At 37.2% G+C, this 21,921-nt stretch overlaps 1 protein-coding gene across 2 annotated transcripts in view; it reads left to right on the forward strand.

Moving 5' to 3' along the window:
- The window catches only part of FTSH11 (FTSH protease 11), a 201,345-nt gene that overhangs the window by 97,459 nt on the left and 81,965 nt on the right, over window positions 1-21,921 (forward strand). The gene's annotated exons all lie outside the window — the stretch shown is intronic.

Below are 21,921 nucleotides of genomic sequence, written 5' to 3' on the forward strand. Positions count from 1 at the left end.
AGATCCTGGTATGTTCTCAAGTGCTTCTTCTTCCTCTTGCATATCAAAAGGAGCTCCTTCTGATTCAGCTATGGCTGCCCCATAGCTAATTTTGCCCTCTACCTATTCAATTTTTTCTTTTTTGCAGCTGCAAGTAGGGCATGGATGAATCTTTTTTCTTCATCAGTTACCTTGAGACAAGGATTTGAGTCATGTTTCTTTATGCTTGCAAGGTGGTATTTGAGGCAGTTTATGCCTCCAGAAATAATTCTCTCACAGGGAATGCATATCACCTTCCCAATATCATTTGGATTTGGAGCTTCATAGGCATACTGCCATGCCTTATCTCTTGCATTGTTAGGCCGAGTGCCTATATATCCAGATGGGCATGGTGTTTGTAGCCACTCTTCTTGCGAGTTTGTCATTTCTTTAATGGTTGACCGCTGCCCTACACATAAATATATAGAAAAATGAATAAACAAAGTTAGAACTTAGAAGCTAAGGTTTCAAATGATTCAAAGTTTGAAACTTCAAACTTCAACCATATCCTTAGCAAACAACAAACTTCAACCATATCCTTAGAAGCTAGGGTTTCAAATGATTCAAAATGATTTTAAATGATTTGAAAACATTTACAAACAACAACAAAAACAAAAGAACATTTGTTATAAAACTATAAAAAGTTTTCAAACTATGATAAGATGAACATACTTGGAAAGAAATTTGTCTTCTATAATCGGTTAGAATCCTCTACAATCCACTCAAATCCGCCTTGAATCACTTGCAATCAGCCAAGAATGCCTCCAAACCTTCTTCTCTTTACTCCTCAAGGCTCTAAACAATGCAAATACAAGAAAGAATGAGAAAAAACACATTCACTGCCGCTTTACATTCACTGCCGCTTTAATCCGTCACAGGCCGTGGGCGAAAATCTCACCAGTAAATTGCGAATTTTTATGAAAAACTCGTTGAGTTTTTCACGGTATTCGGCGAGTTTTTACCAGACTGCCGAGTTTTTAAATCGGCAAGTTAACTGGTGAAAAACTTGCCGAGCTAGGAAACTCGGCGAGTTTTTAAAACTCGTCGAGTACTCGGCAAGTTTTCCATTTATGCCCTAAATTTCAAAACAGGAATCCGCTAGGGCAACATCTGCAAAACCTAGGTTAATCTACATATACCACTTAGGGCAAAAATAGTTATACCACTATATCATAATGACAAATACCATTTAGGGCATCAAATACCATTGTATCATGACAACAAATACCATTTAGGGAATCAAATACCATTGTGTTATCCCTTTTCTTTCTATTGCTAAGTATGGCAATAATATACAATTAGAAGATATATTCATAATCATTATTCACATAAATGAAAGACGAATAACAACCATAAGATAAGCCTATCTCATGCATACAGATACATTTCATGTTCAAATGGAAGATTAACTGATCTAACCGTTTACCAAATTACATTGACGAGAAAATTTGATTTCATTGAGGGAATAGATTATTCAACATTATAAATCAATCTATCATATCTTCAGCTTGTAATTTCAAATATCATAAAAGTAAAATACCTGTTAACAACAAATGTTGAATACATAACTCATCTCTATCTTGTGCATGTCTTGGCATATAGTGGAGAGGGGAAACATTGTCAAGGGCTTAACCTCCCAACCGTGGACCCTTAATCATCCCCATAATCTCATCCGAGAAAGGCCCTCCCTACCCGAAAACAGATATGGAACACTTTGTCCAGCCACTGAGCATCCTAGTACTTAATTCCACCACTCGACTTGACAATTGAGATACTTGGACAATCATGAGCTGACTTGATTTTTAGTAACCTCTTTTAAATAGAAATAAATGTTCATGTATGAAAGTTCTGATCATACTGTTTTCTTTTCTTTTGTAGGAATCCCCTCCTCTCCACCCACTAATCTTGGCTTCACAAGCCTTGGGCGAGTCCTCGGAGACTATTACATAATACTGAGATCTTTATCACATGGTTTCTTTGAATAAAATCCATAGCTGTTATACAATGAATACAAGCATGTACATCAGTATGTCATAACTCGCAATCAGATTCTGTATCAGAATTCTCATAAAGAAAATAATTGAGTACAGGAAAAAGAAATGCATGAGGTCCCTATGGTTATTGGACCCGCATATCGATCTTGGGATTCCGAAACATATTTAATACCATGCTTATAGATGTGCTTCTAATGCAACCAAAACAGACTATACTAGCAATGATGCCAAATGGGAAACTTTAAATGGAGTGAATTCCATAACCTGTAGTGAAATATTTCAGTGGTCGATAGTAGTTGACCCAACAAGATATCAGCACCGTGAGGTAGGAGCTGACAGCTTGAGATGCTGTGAAATGGGAAAAGAAGTAGAAGGAAAATAACAATGTCAAATTGGTCTAGAGTCATGCACAATAGTAATACCATTTTTGTTCATCCGCAATGGTAGCATGATATCGATTTTCAAAGGTCATTAGATTTGAAAGATCATCGGTTTTAAAAGATGGATGCCAATTTGAGATGGCCGCTTCTTAACAAGAGGAATTATAAAGTTTATATTTCCATGGTTTAAAAACAAAAAGAAATATTTATCTATATATATATATGAATATATTAAGCCATCATGCTATTGTGCTATATTTATAGTTGTACTTATATATACACATCTATATATGTGTGTGATTTAGAGAGTACATATAATTTATTATATCTTCTCTATATATGCACGCGCATATATATATATATATATATATATATATATATATATAAGCATAATTCATAGATATCATCAGATTATCATGGTGACATCATATATATATATATGTGTGTGTGTGTGTGTGTGTGTGTGAAATTCATAATGTTGATCACTTCCGAGTTCTCAAAGCAAGAGAGAGGTAATAGTTCTTATCATGATATCAAATGTTTAATATTTCTCTTGTTATGAAATTTGAGCAAGTAGCTCATGGTATTGCCCAACGTACAATCTTGCTTGCCTAGCCGTTTTCCCTTAGCCATGGTGGTTCAAGCCTCATACCTATTTGCCCAGTGATGGTGGTGCCTCTATGCCTAATTTTTTTCTGACAATGCTTCCACACCTTGATGTGTTCCTGCAAGGAATTTCTCCGCAATTATATCATATTCCTCAATATAATAACAATTACCATAACAAGTTATTAATCATAAACTATCATATGGCTAACCGCCATTTCACTTCCTAAGAATTCATGATGAATAACCAACTTTCCAAGATAACATTAAAATATCATCATAACGCTTAACTAGCATACCAACTTCATATGAAATTATAATGATTAACTATCTTACCATTTCACATGATCGTAACTAACTTTACCTGTCAACTGACTTCACATGAAACCTCAATGGCTATATGAACATTTCAGAGGGAGCCAAAATTGGGATGTAACACCCAAGGCTGCCCCTCTAAATGATGCAACTCTCTACTGTGGTCTAGGAGTAGGAATACGTGGCGGCCCCTGCTCATGAGCCTCCTGATGACTCTGAATCTGTTGCCTACTAGTTAAGGTGGTAGGTACCTCAACTCCCAAGTCATCGGGAATACCCCAAAACTTGGCGAACTCAAATTCGTAATGCAATTTTTTTAATTCTTCAAGAACTCACATGCATCCACACCTTTTCTTGTCTGAAATAGGATGTGCGCATTTAGTCTAGTGATGTTGCCAAACCATTCCGTCCCACAAATGTTGCATTTGCACTTCCTTGTACCACCACATGATGGTGTTTGTGCAGTTATTCTTGTTGCAAACTATCTAAGAGGAGATTTAGGATCATAACTACCCCTAGCCTAGTTTGCCAAAAGAGTGGAGGGGCAATCTATATCTAGTGGTCCAGGTGACCAATTATCTATTAATTGAGATTTGGTTTCCTCATTTTCTTCATCATGCTGAGGGTTATAATCTTCTTGGTTTCTATGAGAATGGGCCTCTAATTCCATCTCATCATCATTGTTTCCTCATTCTCTTCATCATACTGAGGGTAATAATGTTCTTGGCTTCTATGAGAATGAGCCTCTAATTCCATCTCATCATCACTGTGACTTGAATCACTTGAGTCATGACCTTGGGAGCTCACTTTCACACTGTATTTCATTGAATGAAAAAATAAAGTTAAATACATGCTTTCAGTCTATGCCCTTCTTCAAAATCACAATTTTTTAAATTAAAATTTAAGTAACAAAAATTTGGAAATGAAACAACAAGCATTTAGTAAAATCTAGCAATGAAATTCAACTAAAAACTAGAAACTAAAAACAATGAACTTGACTTGAAAAATCAGAAAATAAAATAAAAAACCATGAAAACCCCTTACTTTTTGCTTGAAAAATCTCTTGGTGAAGCTGAAATATCTTTCATTTCCTCTTCTTCTTGCTTCTTGTCAGTCCTCTTTGCTTTCCAATCACTCTCTTCACTCTTCTTCTTGCTGCTGTTGCAAACGTTGGAAAACTGTGGAATGAATAGAAATGAGAAAACATAGAGATTTTATGGGATTTCAACCTCTAAATGGGTCCCACATGCTCTAGGGCTAAAAAAGATAATAAAATATTATTATAAAACCTTTTAATTTTAACTTTATTTTTAACTTTTCAACTTTTCCAAAATATTTTTAACTTTTCAACTTGCCCAAAATAGGGGACATCTGTCCATCCCTTGGAGGGGTCGAGGGACATTTCCCCATCCCCTTGTCTCCATAGGGGAGGCGGGGGCATTCCTCATCCCTGCAAAATGGTGGCCTAATGGTGGTGCCACTGGGGAAGTGGGAACACTATCCTCCCATCCCGGGTGCGTCTTTGTCTCGGGTGAGTCGGGGAAAAAGGGCAAGGACGCCTCCCCGTGTTACTATGCTATAAATACCGAATCTATTGATTTTGATAAAAGAATCTGGAAAGTTTTTTTGTACTTCGGGTAGACAACCTAGTATATATGAGAACATACATGTCTTGGACCGTTTATTGTAATTCATTTGGAAGAGACAATGGCCTATGTGTATTCTGGGAATAATATAAGGAATTTAAGGTTAAGTTCTGTGTAGCCAGAATGTGAAAATTAGAAAACAAAAAGGGAAACTAAGACAGAAAGCAGAAATAATATTCTCTTCAGCAAACATACTATTTTGAGTACAACAGAAAGCAGAAATAATATTGTCTTCAGCAAACATACTATTTTGAGTACAATATTAGATTATGAATTTGAAGAATATATAGATATACTTTGTAGAAAGCAAATGATTGCTATTTGTAAACAATTTTATTTCATTTCCCTTGTGATCATTTACGAGCATGTGTATATAGCAAATCCCTATAGGAAATTGGTTTTGAATTGATTAGAAATGGCTTGTAAACAAGGATGGCCACCCTTCTGAGTTCATGATAGGTGAAGTACTGGTCTTTCCTTCATTGTCTACACCAGCTTGAGAGGGGTGGATTGGAGATCTTCTCATGCCTGTGGTCTAAGAGGTGAATGAATGCTCATAGGCTTGTTGAGGAAGACAGTCTTCGTTGATTTTATCAAGCACACCACCCGGAGATGGGTGGATTCGAGATCTTGCAATGGTTGTGGGTTGGGAGTCTGGGTTGATCAAGGAGGATGACCTGCCTCCAAGGTGGACTGAGGGATGGAGTGGGTCTGAGATCCTCCTATGTTCATGGGCTGGGAGGCGAATGGATGCTCTTGGGTTTGAAGGTCTTTTCAAGTACATCCCGAGATGGATAGATAGGGAAGACACTGATGCTCTTGAAATACAAAGACATCCATCCTTGAGATTGCGGTCTACAAAGTACAAACATCTCCAACGAATTTCTAATAGGGTTATTATAGGTATTAAAGTAATATTAAAATATTTCTTATTTAATGGTCAATATACTTAATTTAGTTAGCTTCCTTTTCTAGCTTCAGTTTGCAATTGTTTCATTTAGAAACATTGTTCAATTCCTTTGAATGAAGCATTTCATCTCCATGGTTAACATAAGCAATCTCCATGGTTAACATAAGCAATTACCATTTCCTGGTATAAGGACCAGTTATTGTTTGGCGAAATTTTTAGCATTAAAATTTGTGGTTTGATCCTAAATCATTTGGAAGTTTCTTTTTTTCTGATCTTTTTAAACAAAAAAATTGTGTTTTGCATTTCAAGGGTTTTTCAAGCATTTTCACTCATTCTCTTGGAGTTGTGCTTTTTACTGCAGTTGCAAAGGGTTTCTGAGTAATTTTCGTGTCATTCCTGTGCAATTTTTTTACTCAGAATCGCTCCATTTCTCTGAGCATATTTCCCACGTTTTGCAAATCTTGAGCCCATGGTGTTCTAGAATCACCCAGTTTGCTTGCATTTTGATGCAATATTTTTTAGTGTTTTCTGCAGCATTTCATGTTGTATGGGAGGTTTTCTTTAAAGAATCATGACATCTTTCGACGTGATTTGACCCACATTTATGCTTTGTAGAAGCTTGCACAGGCTGTTTGAGTTACGATGTTCTCTGTGGAAGACATCTGCCAATCTAGCAAACCACTTAGTTGCATTACTTTTCCAGGACCGTGCCGTTCACTAAGTTCTGTGATTTCTTCTGTGTTTATTTTTCTTGGGATAAGGATTTTACTAAAGATATTGTGACCTTCCACCTGTAGCTAGGGTTTTATGCAAATCAGAAGAAAATTGACTCTGGTCATTTGCTTTCTATGTCAAAACCTTCTAGGGTTTTTAGTCTGCAATTTTTTTGGAGTTCTTTACAAAAATTGTATGGTATATTGGCCCTAGTTTTCTTTTCTGACGTTCTTTTATGCAGATTTTTTCAGAAAAAGAAAAGGTGTTTTTCTGCAAACTCTCACCTCCGGATGTGTGCCAGAATTTGACATTGGGATTTGTGCCAGCAACATTTTAATTTTCTTAGAAAAAATAGATTTTTTGCAGTCAACACTTGCTTTTGAATCACCTTATTTTTTGTTCATGAAAAGCTGGAGGGATGGTGTCTTTGATGACTATCACTCTAGAGAGTAACAAGAAGTTCAATGGCCGCAATTACAACACTTAGAAATAGAGGATGCTTAGGATATTTTAGTATCGGTGTCTTGATCGGGTTGTCCTGGGTACTATGCCTCGACCCATGGTGGCGGGAAAAGAGCGGGTACTATGCAATCGTGAAGTGGCAATGCCCATCAAATTATTGGTCACTTATGATCAGCTGCCTCAAGTGCCATCTGACAAGACAGTTGTAGGGATTTGAACTCACTTGAAGGATCTCCATGAAACTTCAGATAGAAGAAGAGAGATAGAAGCATGCAATTATAATGTATAAATCAGGACTAGTAGTATTAGTATGATAGACACATTAACACATTTGCAGCAGACATAAAAATACATACAACAGACCCCTGAATATAGCAGATTTGAGAGTAGGATACACATATCCAATAAGGGATCATCACAGGGTTCAAAGGGGTAGAAATTGGCAGTTTGAGGGGGATAAGTTAAGGCACAGATTAGTTCCATGAGGTTCGAAGACAAGGGACAGAAGCAGCAGGCAATTGTCTCTTGGAAAAGATCTGTCTCATCAAAGCCGTATGAAGATATAATTGACAAGTTCAGTCTCCAAGAAGAAATATACAGACATAGCATATCTAATTACTCCATTGTGATCGGTATTGACGAACATGATCCTTGTCAATTCAATACTAATTTAAGTTATATTTCATGTATAGTGTTAGGTATCAGGATGTTTGAGATGAGTTTCAGATCTCTAGGAGTAATGATTAATTTCTAGTTCTGGAGCATCTTTTTAGTTTTCAGATAATCAAATTTCACCGAGCAGTAGTTTTTAGATTTTGGTGTATTCAGTTTGTTATGACATCATTTTTGGAGTCTGTTTGAAGTGATATTTAAGCCTATGCTCATGTAATATGCAGACCTGTTTTGCCTTATATTTTCTCGTTTTTTGTTTTATTTTTTTCAGAATAAGATAGATAAGACAGAAAGTGCACAGATATATGCAAGATATACAGATTTAACACAGCATATGAAAAAGGCGTGACTTGTAGTGGTCCCTCTTGCGAATACCCTAGTTTTTGTACTAAATCACAAATTCAAAATACAAGAAGAAATGGAGTAGAGTTACATGTACCTGCGGCATGTTAGGAAATCATTGAAATATATTTCACAACATATATCTTCCTTAGACATTAGAAGCGTAGACCTTTCCTACTTGGGTTAGGGAAATTACTTTAATCATAAGGTATATTTAATTTATTGATGGAATTCAACTATAGGAGAGCTAATATAAGGGGCATATTAGGGTGCCTTAAACAATCCTCTACCCTAGGTCCAAGAGCGGATGCCGTCCCTCTTGGTCCTCATAGCCGTTTCTCTCTTCCATTACCACCCTTATCCTCCTTCCACTGATTATAGTTCCTTAACATAATGGTCAATCAAGGTATATGGTTGATGAAACTACAATAGGGTGTTAGGAGTGTCCTTCCCTTCTAAGCCGAAGGAAGGGTGGGCACTCGTTGCACCCCCTTGGCCTCATGAGACAATCTGTCATCAAAATGAGGTTGCGTGCTAAGAAGAGGACCTCATAACAGTTTCTTCCTCCTTGTATTCCCCTATTATCCCTACCATGATTGTTTACAGCAAACACATAAAGAGTTACACGTTATTGCATATATTCTTCAAATAAAAAATCACATAATAATATCATATTCAGGTACATTATTCATAATCAGAAATCATACATGGGACCATTATTCAAAAGAAAGAAATCATAAATAAGACACACTTTGCTGCTTATTATAAGAACTGATACTTCATACCAATTTGCAGATAATTTTCAGATTTACTATGTTTGAATGAGATCACTGTAAGACAGTTATTATTTTTTTGATGTATCTCTTTGAATGATTGGTGCTGTCCCTTGTACTTTTCCATTGGGCAGGAGGGTTATGCCTTTTCTCAAGGTTCTGGCCCTTTGGGATGAGAAGTGTCCTTTCTTATCTTAATCATTGCCTTTCCTAACTAACTGATTCTTTTGATATGGCATTTACCCTTTAGGATTTTTCGCTGATGCTTACAGGTGGTTTACCGCAACTTTAGCAATAATTGATTTCTGTTAAGTTGATCATTATCTTCTATGCAGATTGCTTTGGGCAGTTCATTGTTCTAAAAGTTTTACTACCAACAGAGGTTGCTGGTCTTAATAGATCGCTGTAGGATAGGTTAATGGGTGGATGACTCCTTAATGAGATCTGAAAATTGTGATACTTTATAAATAAGACCATTTTCTGTCGTTTGATGCAAGATTAATATTCCTTATCAGTAGAGGGCATGACATAACTTGAAAATTTAAATGCTTATAATCAGCTATATTTTGAAAGTACAATACAGAAATGAAACTGAATATATACCCAGATGGGAAAATCTGATTGCAAACATAATTGTGCAAACATAAGTACTTTTAAAAATTGAGAATAAATGATTCCTTTGGACAATTGATTACAAAGACCAAAAAATTTGCTTAAACATGATCACTTGCCTGCATTATCAGAAGAACCCTAAATTTCAAATTAACATGTTCATTTGCTTGATTGATCGTGAGGACTATAAACTTTGTTGAAACATGTTTACTAATGGTATCACATGTCATAATTGTTGAAGTTGATGAAAGATCAACCCCACAGCTCCCAAGAATCACTTGCATGCAAACACGTGTCATAGAAAGAGAAGTAATAGCTATGGGCGCTGGAACTCCCAGATCCACAGATGAGACATTCTTGATGAGAAAAAAAAGAGATTACTATTATCAAAACTGAATCAAAAAAATTACAAAGAGATCAATCCTTATAAAAGGAGATCAAAACCCTAACAGGTAACTAACATAGGTTGCATGATAGTAATTAATAAAAGAATTAATTATTATATGCCCAAAGTTTAGCTTAAGTAAACTAGAGATAATAAGTAACTTAATAATTAAGTCAATATGATTTAATCAATAAGAAAATACGTTATTACTCTAACACCCCCCCTTAAGATAAACTTAGGGAGTAGCTAAAAACCTAAAAACTACTACTGAAAATAAATTTGGGTCCTGACAACAAGGCCTAATGAGGTACCCAATCACAACTACATCTTTGAGAAGAGGAGAAATAGAGAAAACCACATGGGAAAAACCCTACTCCAAACAAAGATAGAAAGAATGCTAAAAGAACTAGTGAAGGACTGAAGAAGCCTCCAAACTAGGGAATGTCTCGGAAGATAGGAACAAAAGATGATCATGAAGAACACCCTTGAAGCATGAAGCTACAAACACTGCCAAATTGCTGATATGAAAAACATCCTCTATATAGAACATGACCAGGTAGGGAAGACTAAGTCTGAAGAGATGATCAATCAGAGATGGAAGGTATCTTCATGGCCTCTAAACACAGGAATGAAAAACTGTCTATATGGGAAATGATCCATCTCACCGAAATGTATAGGTATCCAACCACTGCAATCACCTAGTATATAGGATCAAATACTGAATACATAGCTCACTCCATCGAACCAAGAAAGCAATAGAACCAACATAACCGCCCTATAATGCTGAGAGGTAAGACATGAACATTGAAACTGAATGCAATATCTCCTGTAGAAAGAACTAGGAACATTGAGAGTGCAAAAGAATTACAAACACCTATAATGGCATGTGTCATCAAAACATCATGAGGCTAATGTCGTGGAAGGAACACTCACTTGACAAAGGAGGCCAACATAAAACCCCCTAAGGCAATTTATAATGTAGTGCAAGTACAACAAAACACAAAGATGTGCAAGATCCTGGAATGCAATAGAGTGACACTTCATCTCAGTGTGTTGCAAAATATTACAAAAGGATGTCAACAAAGATCAAAAGAGACATAAGGCTGATAGAATAGATAGTACAACCCATGAAAAATATCTAAAACAACAAAATTGATCTCCGAACCTAAAATAACAAAGATATCGATTAGAATGCAAAAAAACAAAAAACTGAATGGGATGATGTGCCTGGAGAAGAATCTGGAAAATAGAATGTCTCAAAATATGTCTTCCGAAGCGCAAAATAAAACTCCTAACTTTGACAGCCAAAACAATAATAAAAAAAGCACCAAAGTTGAAATAACTTGTACCACTAGAACGGGCTCAGAACTAGCTTTCTGACAATATCTTGTTTGGGAAAAATGGAGTCCGGATGAGCAAGTTATGGCCAAAAAATCACATAGTAAGTCAAAAAAGTGTCGAAAAAGCAAAAATATCACTGCCAAATGCTTAGGAAAGTGTGTCCAACAACACCAAATTTACCTCGGGAGTGGCAGATTGTACCAAAACCAACTTGATTTACATGTCAAAAAATTCTTAGTTCGAATGCAAAAAATCCCAATTTGCGCACTAAAAAAGCTTAGTTTGTGCACCAAAAAATCACAATTTCCGAACCAAAAAATCTCAATTTGTGTGCCAAAAAAACTTGATTTTCGAGTCGAAAAATCTTGATACACTTGTCAAAAATCTCATTTGAGCCAAAAATTAGAAAATTGTCACCTCGAGAAACGTGCCCAATCTAGAAGCAATACTATTTTGCCTCAGATTCTAACCGTGTCCAAATTCAACAAATTTTATATAAAAATAGGAGTTTTTGGGCGCTTTGAGCTCAACAATGATGTCTGTTTGGGCTCGTTGTGTACCGAAAATCAGTGACTCCCAGATTCAATACAAAAATCCTTTGAAAGCCACAGATTTCAAAATTGATGCCAAATCTCTCAAGAACACAACAAGGGCATGACGATTTGGAGCTCTGATACCATGTTGAATTTGACGAAAGATCAACCCCACAGCTCCCAAGAATCACGTACATGCAAACACCTATTATAGAAAGAGAGAAGCAAAAGCTATGGAGGCTTGAATTCCTAGATCCACAGAGCAGACATCCTTGATGAGAAAAAAAAGAGATGGCTATTATCAAAACTGAATCAAAAAAATTGCAAAGAGATCAATCCTTATAAAAGGAGATCAAAACCCTAACAAGTAACTAACTTAGGTTGCATGATAATAATTGATAAAAGAATTAATTATTATATGTCCAAAGTTTAGCTTAAGTAAACTAGAGATAATAAGTAACTTCATAATTAAATCAATATGATTTAATTAATAAGAAAATACTTTATTAGTCTAACAATAATTTCAAATCAATGTAATCAATCATGCATTTGGTCGCAAAGAATGGAGACCTTACTTCAATATGATCATTTGGACATATAGTAATAAAGTACCCAAAATTTCTACTCAACATTGTCCTAGGTCCATTCAAAAACTTCAACAAATTGGATCCTCAACATGGTATCACGATTGTGGGATGACAAAATGGTCTTCAAATTGCAAGATGACTTTATCGTGCTAGAGATGATCTAGCATCATACTCCTTTGGCCGGTTGATTTTGAGCATGATGCTCATGGTATTAAATATAAGAAACCAAAATATGGTCACTTATCTTGCTCTTCTCCATATTTTGACCCCCAACTATATGCTTCCTACCTTTATACAGTCATTATCAAGATTCCTTATTTAGCGTTCTATGTACGTTCTCTCGATTTTTGCTCACTGCTTTTCTAGATTAGTTCTTTTCAATATTTTCACTGCTTAACTAATTTGGGAATAAGATGGAGAGATTAAAGAAACAATCTTCTCGCTGCTTGACAACGATCTTAGGAACTAGATTGTGAGATTAAAAGAAATATTGCTAGTCGGAATGCACGTAAAACATTAGAGAAACTAGATGAATTGGGCATTTGTAAGTGACATTTAACCTTATTCATACATATTAATTAGTAAACTATCATGCCAATGTCCCACTTTTGGCCTCACTGGCTTTTAAACAATCAATTTTAGTGTTGAATCCAAGGTCTGCTATGTGAGAGAATGTAACCTTTTATAGTAATATTTTTCTTCAGTTCATAGAAATTAAACTGATTCTAAGCAAACTATAAATGATATTTGGTGATGCAATTTCCTTTCCTAAACCAATTATTTGTTGAATTATCTATTGGGGTCTTCTAGTTGTATGAATATACAAATGGCTCCTTTTAATTAGTGAGGGACTTCTAGGGTTTATAGCAGTGTTAAAAGACTTAAACTTGCCCAAGACTCAGGAAGTTGCTTTTGATCTGTACTTCGATCCTATGCCCAAATTTTTCGCAAATTAAAAACCCATAAAATTCATTTTTTTAAAGATTAGAAACATGCTATACTCAGCCTTTAAGAAACAAACTTTAAGGAAGGTGCCGAATCGTGGTCATGGTAATTTCTATGTTTTACTTGCATTGCATTTGGAAAGATGACCATTATAGATGAGATAGGTGTTGTTGCCTTGGAAGTTACTATGATCAACATGTCATGAACTTAGAAAGTTTCTTGTATCATGACACAACTTACCTCTTTTTCAATATGGTTTTGGAAACCATGGGAACCTAACTTTAAGGAACAAACTTTAAGAAACAAACTTTAAGAAAGGTGCCTAATCGTGGTCATGGTAATTTCTATGTTTTACTTGCATTGCATTTGGAAAGATGACCATTATAGATGAGATAGGTGTTGTTGCCTTGGAAGTTACTATGATCAACATGTCATGGAATTAGAAAGTTTCTTGTATCATGACACAACTTACCTCTTTTTCAATATGGTTTTGGAAACCATGGGAACCTAACTTTTGTGTTGAGATCTATATATGTTCGTGCCTTTTGTGATTTACAATGTGAGAAAGAAGAGTATTTAATTACATAGTAAGGACACAATAAACCAGAGCATTCAAGCTTTGTATTGACAGTCTATTGCTGATGCAAGATGTTGATAATCTTTCAGTCCTAGAGTCAATATTCTCATAGATAAAGTTGAACCGGACCTAGTCACCAGTTCTGTCTGACTCCATCTACATTTTTGATATTGATTTGTCTGGTATGTGATTGTCTAATCTTTTGTAGGGAATATGGGAATTATCATCTTTATTGATACATCTTCTTGATTCGTATGCCGACCTATTAATTTTTGACCAACATATAGGTGTGATTACTAATAGCTTTGAGCTTGGTCTTCATAGGAATTGGCAGTTCATCAATTGATCTCTTCCTCTCATGTTGTGTGATGATTGACGATACTTATGTTTACTTCTTGTTCATCTCTTGGCCCATTTCTGATTGTGATAGATAACAGTTGTATTGCTCTCCTTTGATGCTCTTATTGACTGATCAGAACCAGTGAATATGCTTGAAGATTTTTTGTCATTATATCTTGTGATTGCCCTGCTTGATCATCATCTGCAATGATATAACTTATATTTGGGTGACTACGTTTATCTTCTGATTAGTTCTTGTTGGTATAGAAGAAGTTTCTTGTGATCAAACCCTTGTTTATCTCAGGAAACTGTCTTAGTTATAAAACTTCACATTTTTCTCATTTCCTATTTCTTTTACTAATATCTTGATATAGTTACTTCTAATTAATTTTACTAACTCCTAACTGGTATTGGTGTTCATGGATTGCCACATTTTTTTCCACAAATGTATCTTACTGCTTTGTGGGATTGGCTCAAGAATGGGGACAGTAAAATATAATAAACAAAAATAAAATTACTTGGTTGCATGGAATGGAATGGTGAATAGAACCTAATGTTTCCAATTACACTTTTAGTTGCATCATGTTTAACTTTGTTCCTATCCATGCTCTCAAGTGATGGTTGGGAACTTGGAGTAGTGCATTTGATGCAGGAGCATCCAGAGGTATAAGGGCAATCCTGTGTCACTCAAAAAAATATACTTAGACTTAATTTCTGTTTCATGTGTTTTCATTTTTGGATACCCATTTGGGCCAAATAAAGGTTCCAACTCTCACAGTTCCACTATCAGTGTTCGTGTAAATCCCGAAAAAAATAGGAGTATGTAATTGAGCCATCATTTTGGTGAACTAGGAGGTGTAAATTGGCTAGATGAATGTAATTGTAATTTAGAGCATTCCAAAAAAAGAATCAGGTCAAAAGGCCCCACGGTTTGAGAGTTATTGCAATATTTCGGGTTGTGGAGACCTCCTAAGAATGCTTCAAAGTCAGGTTAGGGGCATTAAATGACCTCGAAAATGGCTGAAAAATGGGGGACGAGCGAAGCTTGTCCATAGGGCTATAGAGCGCTTTGAGAGCTTTCCGAAAATGTAAACGGTTCGTCAATTGGAGCTACGGTTCAAAAGTTATGCCTCCCGAAAGTTCGGTTACCGTTTCTAGATTCTTCTAGATTTGCGCCGACTTCTAACGCAGCTTCTGAAACCTTCTATTTGGTCGGTGGATGCCTACTAGCACTTTCTAGAATGTACTCCTAGTCCTTAACCCTCCAGGGTCTATTTAAGGAGATTTCTAGCATTGTAAAAGAAAAATTCGGAGTGGAGTTTGAGAGGAGGTACTGAAAGGAGAAATTATCTCCACATTTATGTTATTGTAAGCCCTTAGGGCATGTTTTGAAGTTTATTTTCTCTGTACTGAATGTACTAGCTTATTTTTCAGTTAATACAATTTCCCTTTTCTGTTGTGTCCATTTTGTTCTTGGGTTGTGTCCCCATCAAGTGGTATCAGAGCTGGTTTTCCTGAGTGTGTAGACAGAGCGCCAACTGTGAGGCAGTTTGCACCAGGATTGTGTGGTTGTGGGTTTGAGTTAAGAAGATGCCTCCATGAAGAGAGCATGGCGGAAGGGCCAGAGCTATTAATCCTGAGGAGGTTAGAGCCCTCCAAAGGCAGGTACAAGCATTGCAGGAGGAGTTCCGTAGAGGAGCAACTGTGGCCGTAGGTGATGAAAGTGAAGATGACAACGAAGAAGATGAAGTTGGACCAAAAGGGGAATTTGACGGGGAAGTTCTAAATCATGCAGAGGAAAGGCTTTTTAGGGCCATTACTAAGTTTGGGAAAAGACCTACGATTGAAGTGGGTGTATTTTCAGGAAATCTGAAATCAGATGAGTTGATCGATTGGATCAATGAACTGGAAGAATACTTTGAGTATGAGGATATCAGGGACCCAGATAGGGTTAAGTTTGCAAAGGCCAAACTGAAAGGCCATGCCAAAATCTGGTGGCAAGAGGTTCAATTGGGAAGAAACAGAAAAGGAAAGGAGAAGATTGCAAGATGGGATCGCATGGTGGACAAATTGAAGAAGCAGTTCATTCCTGTGGACTACGAGCTTGATTTGTTTAAGAAGATGCATGGGTTAAAGCAAGCAGGAAGATCAGTCCAAGAATATACAGAGGAATTTTACCGACTCTCGATTAGAGCGGGGCATGCAGAAGCAAATAAGGAGAAGGTTGCTCGTTATATCAGTGGGTTGCGACCTAGCATCCAGGAGGAATTAAGTCTGGTAAGAATGACCAGCGTTGAAGAGGCATACCAGTTTGCCCTACGAGTTGAAGAGAAGCTGAATAAAAAGTTTGAAGGAAGACAAAGAGGGTGCGGTCAAGGAGGAAGGGGAAGCGGTAGATCATCTGGAGGCCGCAATGAAACCCAAAAGAAAAATGAAGATGTGGGTACTAGCAGGAACCAGAGGAATGAGGGTTTCAACCGCTCCCATGATCAAGACTTTGGAAATCAGAGAGGAAGAGGTAGAGGACGTGGAAAAGGAAGAGGAGGCTTCCGTGGTACCTGTTTCCATTGCAATGAAGAAGGTCATCGTGCCTTTGAATGCCCTCAACGAAAAGGAAGGACAGATAGGAGAGCTGAGGGCCAAGCTAGGGTTGCTCATGTGGATGAGGATGCACAATCATCACATTCAGAGGATGTAGAAAGAGGAGAGACCTTGGTAAATGAAAGAGTCCTACTAAGTGGTGAGATTGAACCAAGACATGGAGGAGTTTGTTCCGTACCAGATGCAAGTGTGAGGATAAATGTTGTGACGTGATCATTGATGGTGGTAGCACTGATAACTTGGTATCAGAAGAGATGGTCTCTAAGCTGAAGCTCAAGAGGGAGAAACATCCCCAGCCCTATCGGATTGCTTGGGTAAAAGATGATCATAAGGTCCTGGTAAGTGAACAATGTTTAGTGAAATTCAAAATTGGGAGTTACCATGATGAAGTTCTTTGTGATGTTATTTCGATGGATGTTTGCCATCTATTGTTTGGTAGACCATGGCAGTTTGATAGACATGCAGTACATGATGGGCATGCAAACACATACTCTCTAACAAAGGATGGAGTTCGCCACAAATTGAAGCCCATGAAAAAGGAAGGTGAAAAGGTATGTAGCAGTGCTAGGATTTGTCTTGTTGATGAAAGGAAGTTTTTAGATGGCATGAAACATCAGCATATTTGCTATGCTTTGATTCCTAGGAAAGATAAAGAAGGTAGTAGTGAAATACCACTTGAAGTTTTAGATTTACTAGGGGAGTTTGGAGATATTATCTCTGATAATGTTCCAGATGGATTGCCACCAATAAGGCAAATCAGTCATCAGATAGATCTGATTCCAGGAGCTAGTTTGCCTAACAAGGCTGCTCACAGGATGACTCCTACTGAAACAGAGGAGCTAAATAGACAGGTTCAGGAGTTGTTGAGGAAGGGCTTGATTTGAGAGAGCCTGAGTCCATGTGCAGTACCTGCAGTACTCGCACCAAAGAAGGATGGAGAGTGGAGGATGTGTACAGATTCTCAAGCTATAAATAGGATAACCATCAAGTACCGGTTTCCTTTGCCAAGGATGGATGATCTTATGGATTGCTTGAATGGAGCTCAGTACTTCACAAAGATAGAATTGAAGAGTGGTTATCACCAGATACGGATTCGAGAAGGAGATGAGTGGAAAACAGCCTTCAAGACCAAGGAGGATCTTTATGAGTGGTTAGTCATGCCCTTTGGATTGACGAACGCCCCAAGCACCTTCATGCGGCTCATGAATGAGGTACTTAAGAAGTTCTTGGAAAAATTTGTTATTGTTTATTTGGATGATATTTTAATTTTCAGCAAGACTTTGGAAGAACATTTATTGCATATCCGTAGTGTCCTTGAAAGGCTAAGGGAAGAGAAACTGTTAATTAATCTGAAGAAGTGTATCTTTGCAAAAAGGGAGTTAGTCTATTTGGGGTTTGTTATATCACCTGAAGGTCTCAAAATGGATCCAGAGAAGGTAAAAGCCATCTTGGAATGGCCTACTCCAAGGTCTGCTACTGAGATAAGATCATTTCATGGTCTGGTTAGTTTTTACAGGAAGTTTATTAAGAATTTCAGTGGCATATGTGCACCCCTAACTGATACAATAAGAGGGGATAGAAAAGAGTTCAAATGGATTGCAGCAGCTATGAGAAGTTTTGAATTGCTGAAGAAGAAGGTGACAGAACAGCTTGTGTTGGCACTTCCAGATTTTAGAAAGGTTTTTCAGATGGATTGTGATGCCAGTGGCAGCGCTATTGGGGTTGTATTAAGCCAAGAAGGTAAGCCTATTGCATATTTTAGTGAAAAATTGAATGATGCAAAGAAGAAGTATTCTGTTTATGATCAAGAGTTCTATGCAATAGTTCAGGCCTTAAAGAAATGGACTCATTATTTATTGCCAAAGGAATTTGTTTTGTATACTGATCATCAGGCATTACAGTACCTAAATAGCCAAGGTAAATTGAATCAGAGGCATATGAAGTGGGTAGAGTTCTTGCAGAGTTATACATTTGTATTGAAGCATAGCAGTGGAAAATCTAACAGGATTGTAGATGCACTAAGCAGGAGACAATTGTTGCTTACAGTAATGCAGGTTGAAGTAGTTGGGTTTGATGAACTCAAGAATTTGTACCTCGAGGATCCTAATTTTGCTGATGCATGGAAAGCTTGTAAAGAACCTGTTGCTGTAGATAGAACCAAGTGGTTAGACTATTTGATTCAGGATGGCATGTTGTTCAAAGGTAGTTAATTGTGCATTCCAAGGAGTTCCATGAGGGAAAATCTGATCAAGGAGAAACACAGTGGAGGGATGGCAGGACATTTTGGTCGAGATAAGACCATTGCTATTCTTAGAGAACATTATTTTTGGCCTCAAATTTCACAGGATGTGAAGAAGTTTGTACAGAGTTGCCAGGTTTGTCAAGTTGCCAAGGCGTTTAGTCACAATATTGGCCTATATCAGCCATTGCCTGTTCCATCAAGGCCATGGGAGGACATTAGTATGGATTTTGTTCTTGGATTGCCAAGGACACAAAGGGGTAATGACTCAGTATTCGTGGTGGTTGATAGGTTCTCCAAAATGGCACATTTCATTTCATGCCACAAAACTCATGATGCTGTCCATATTGCAGACTTGTTTTTCAAAGAGGTGGTAAGACTACATGGTCTTCCAAGGAGTATAGTTTCTGACAGAGATACTAAATTTGTGGGGTATTTCTGGAGGACATTGTGGAAGAAGTTGAGAACAGACTTCAAATCAGTTCCACGCATCACCCGCAGATTGACGGCCAAACAGAAGTGGTAAATAGAAGTCTGGGCAATTTGCTGAGATGTTTAGTTGGGGATAAGCCCAAAGGATGAGATTTGATTCTACCACAAGCAGAGTTTGCCTACAATAACTCTATAAATAGGAGTACTGAAAAATCACCATTCCAAATTGTATATGGGAATAGCCCAAGGACTGCACCAGAATTGAGGAAGATAGAACAAGGGGAGAGGACAAGTGCTGAAGCTGAGGAATTTGCTGAACATATCAAGCGTCTACATGAGGAGGTTCAAGCACACATTACCATGATGAATCAAGAGTATAAAGCTAGGGCTGATCAAAGGAGAAGACATAAAGAATTCCAAGTAGGGGATCTAGTCATGGCGCACTTACGAAAAGAAAGATTTCCAGCCGGTACTTACAACAAGCTGAAAATGAAGAAATTTGGCCCCTGCAAAATTTTGAAGAAACATGACTCAGGAAATGCATATGAGGTGGAGCTGCCAGATGGTATTCACATTTCTCCTATTTTCAACATTGCAGACTTAACAAAGTATCATGATGATGGTGTAGATGACGAGCCAATGTTAGAGTCATGTCCAATTCCTGCTTCTAAGAAGGAGGAGATAGAAGACATTCTAGATCATCGTGTGGGTAGGAGTACCAGAAACAGGCAATATTAAGAGTATTTGGTCAAATGGAAAGGACGACCGATCGAGGACTCAACTTGGATTTCAGCAGCCGAGGTTTCCCATTTGAGATTTCCTCTACCATTCATAAAGTGACAGGGTCACTTTTCAATCTACCCTGGGTGTCTAATGCAGGAGCATCTAGAGGTATAAGGGCAATCCTGTGTCACCCAAAAAAATATACTTAGACTTAATTTCTGTTACATGTGTTTTCATTTTTGGATACCCATTTGGGCCAAATAAAGGTTCCAACTCTCACAGTTCCACTATCAGTGTTCGTGTAAATCCCGAAAAAAATAGGAGTATGTAATTGAGCCATCATTTTGGTGAACTAGGAGGTGTAAATTGGCTAGATGAATGTAATTGTAATTTAGAGCATTCCGGAAAAAGAATCATGTCAAAAGGCCCCACGGTTTGAGAGTTATTGCAATTTTTCGGGTTGTGGAGACCTCCTAAGAATGCTTCAAAGTCAGGTTAGGGGCATTAAATGACCTCGAAAATGGCTGAAAAATGGGGGACGAGCGAAGCTTGTCCATAGGGCTATAGAGCGCTTTGAGAGCTTTCTGAAAATGTAAACGGTTCGTCAATCGGAGCTACGGTTCAAAAGTTATGTCTCCCGAAAGTTCGGTTACCGTTTCTGGATTCTTATAGATTTGCGTCGACTTCTAACGCAGCTTCTGAAACCTTCTATTTGGTCGGTGGATGCCTACTAGCACTTTCTAGAATGTACTCCTAGTCCTTAACCCTCCAGGGTCTATTTAAGGAGATTTCTGGCATTGTAAAAGAAAAATTCGGAGTGGAGTTTGAGAGGAGGTACTGAAATTATCTCCACATTTATGCTATTGTAAGCCCTTAGGGCATGTTTTGAAGTTTATTTTCTCTGTACTGAATGTACTAGCTTATTTTTCAGTTAATACAATTTCCCTTTTCTGTTGTGTCCATTCTGTTCTTGGGTTGTGTTCCCATCAGCATTGCAAAATATACAAATCTAACCTATGCAAAAACTGTCGGCCCAATGTTATTACTACCACTGCCATTCCCGAAATTGAAGATAGACAAAATGGAAAAATGAAAGAAGATTCCTCACTTCTACCAATGGCTGCCGTCTCAAGTTATCTTTATTGCTCAAAGATTTCTAATCGAATCTGCACTTCACACATAACATCGGTAGGCTCTATTGGGCATGGTTGGCATATCAGCACGGTGTACATGCAAGATGGATTGCAAAGTTGTTCGCATTAAAAGAAGTTTCTCTCCTTTCTCTTTCCCCAATGATACCGTGTTTCTAACAAGGGTGCTTTCTAATTAAGGCTACAAACGTTTTTAGAGAGATGATTCATAAATCTAAAAACTGCCGCAATAACATATAAATAGAAGAAAAATTAACATTTATGGTTTATAATGAAATTGATATAAAAATTAGGGTTTACAAGTATCAAACTATGTTTTTTACGTAAAAACACCTAGGTTTTCTTCAAGAAACAATTAAACATACCTAAGGTTTGTTCAGCTAAAAAACAGAAACATCTAGGGTTTGTTCTTTGGTCCACTAAGACAAAACAGAAAAAAGAAAAAAGATTTTTTTTTTTTTTTCTTTAATAAAGACAAGAACCTTCAAAATGAAAACTTACCTCTTAAATCTTGCTTCAGATCTATGGTGAGTTCTCCACAGTCCTTTGTAGACTCCTTAAGATGCATCAAAAGTAGCTATAAACCTGTCTAAATGTTTCTCAACCATTGCTTTTTGTTTAAAC

This window comes from Cupressus sempervirens, chromosome 7, assembly GCF_028749045.1.
Source record: "Cupressus sempervirens isolate cs-2001-9-10 chromosome 7, ASM2874904v1, whole genome shotgun sequence".
NCBI classification, from domain to species: Eukaryota; Viridiplantae; Streptophyta; class Pinopsida; order Cupressales; family Cupressaceae; genus Cupressus; species Cupressus sempervirens.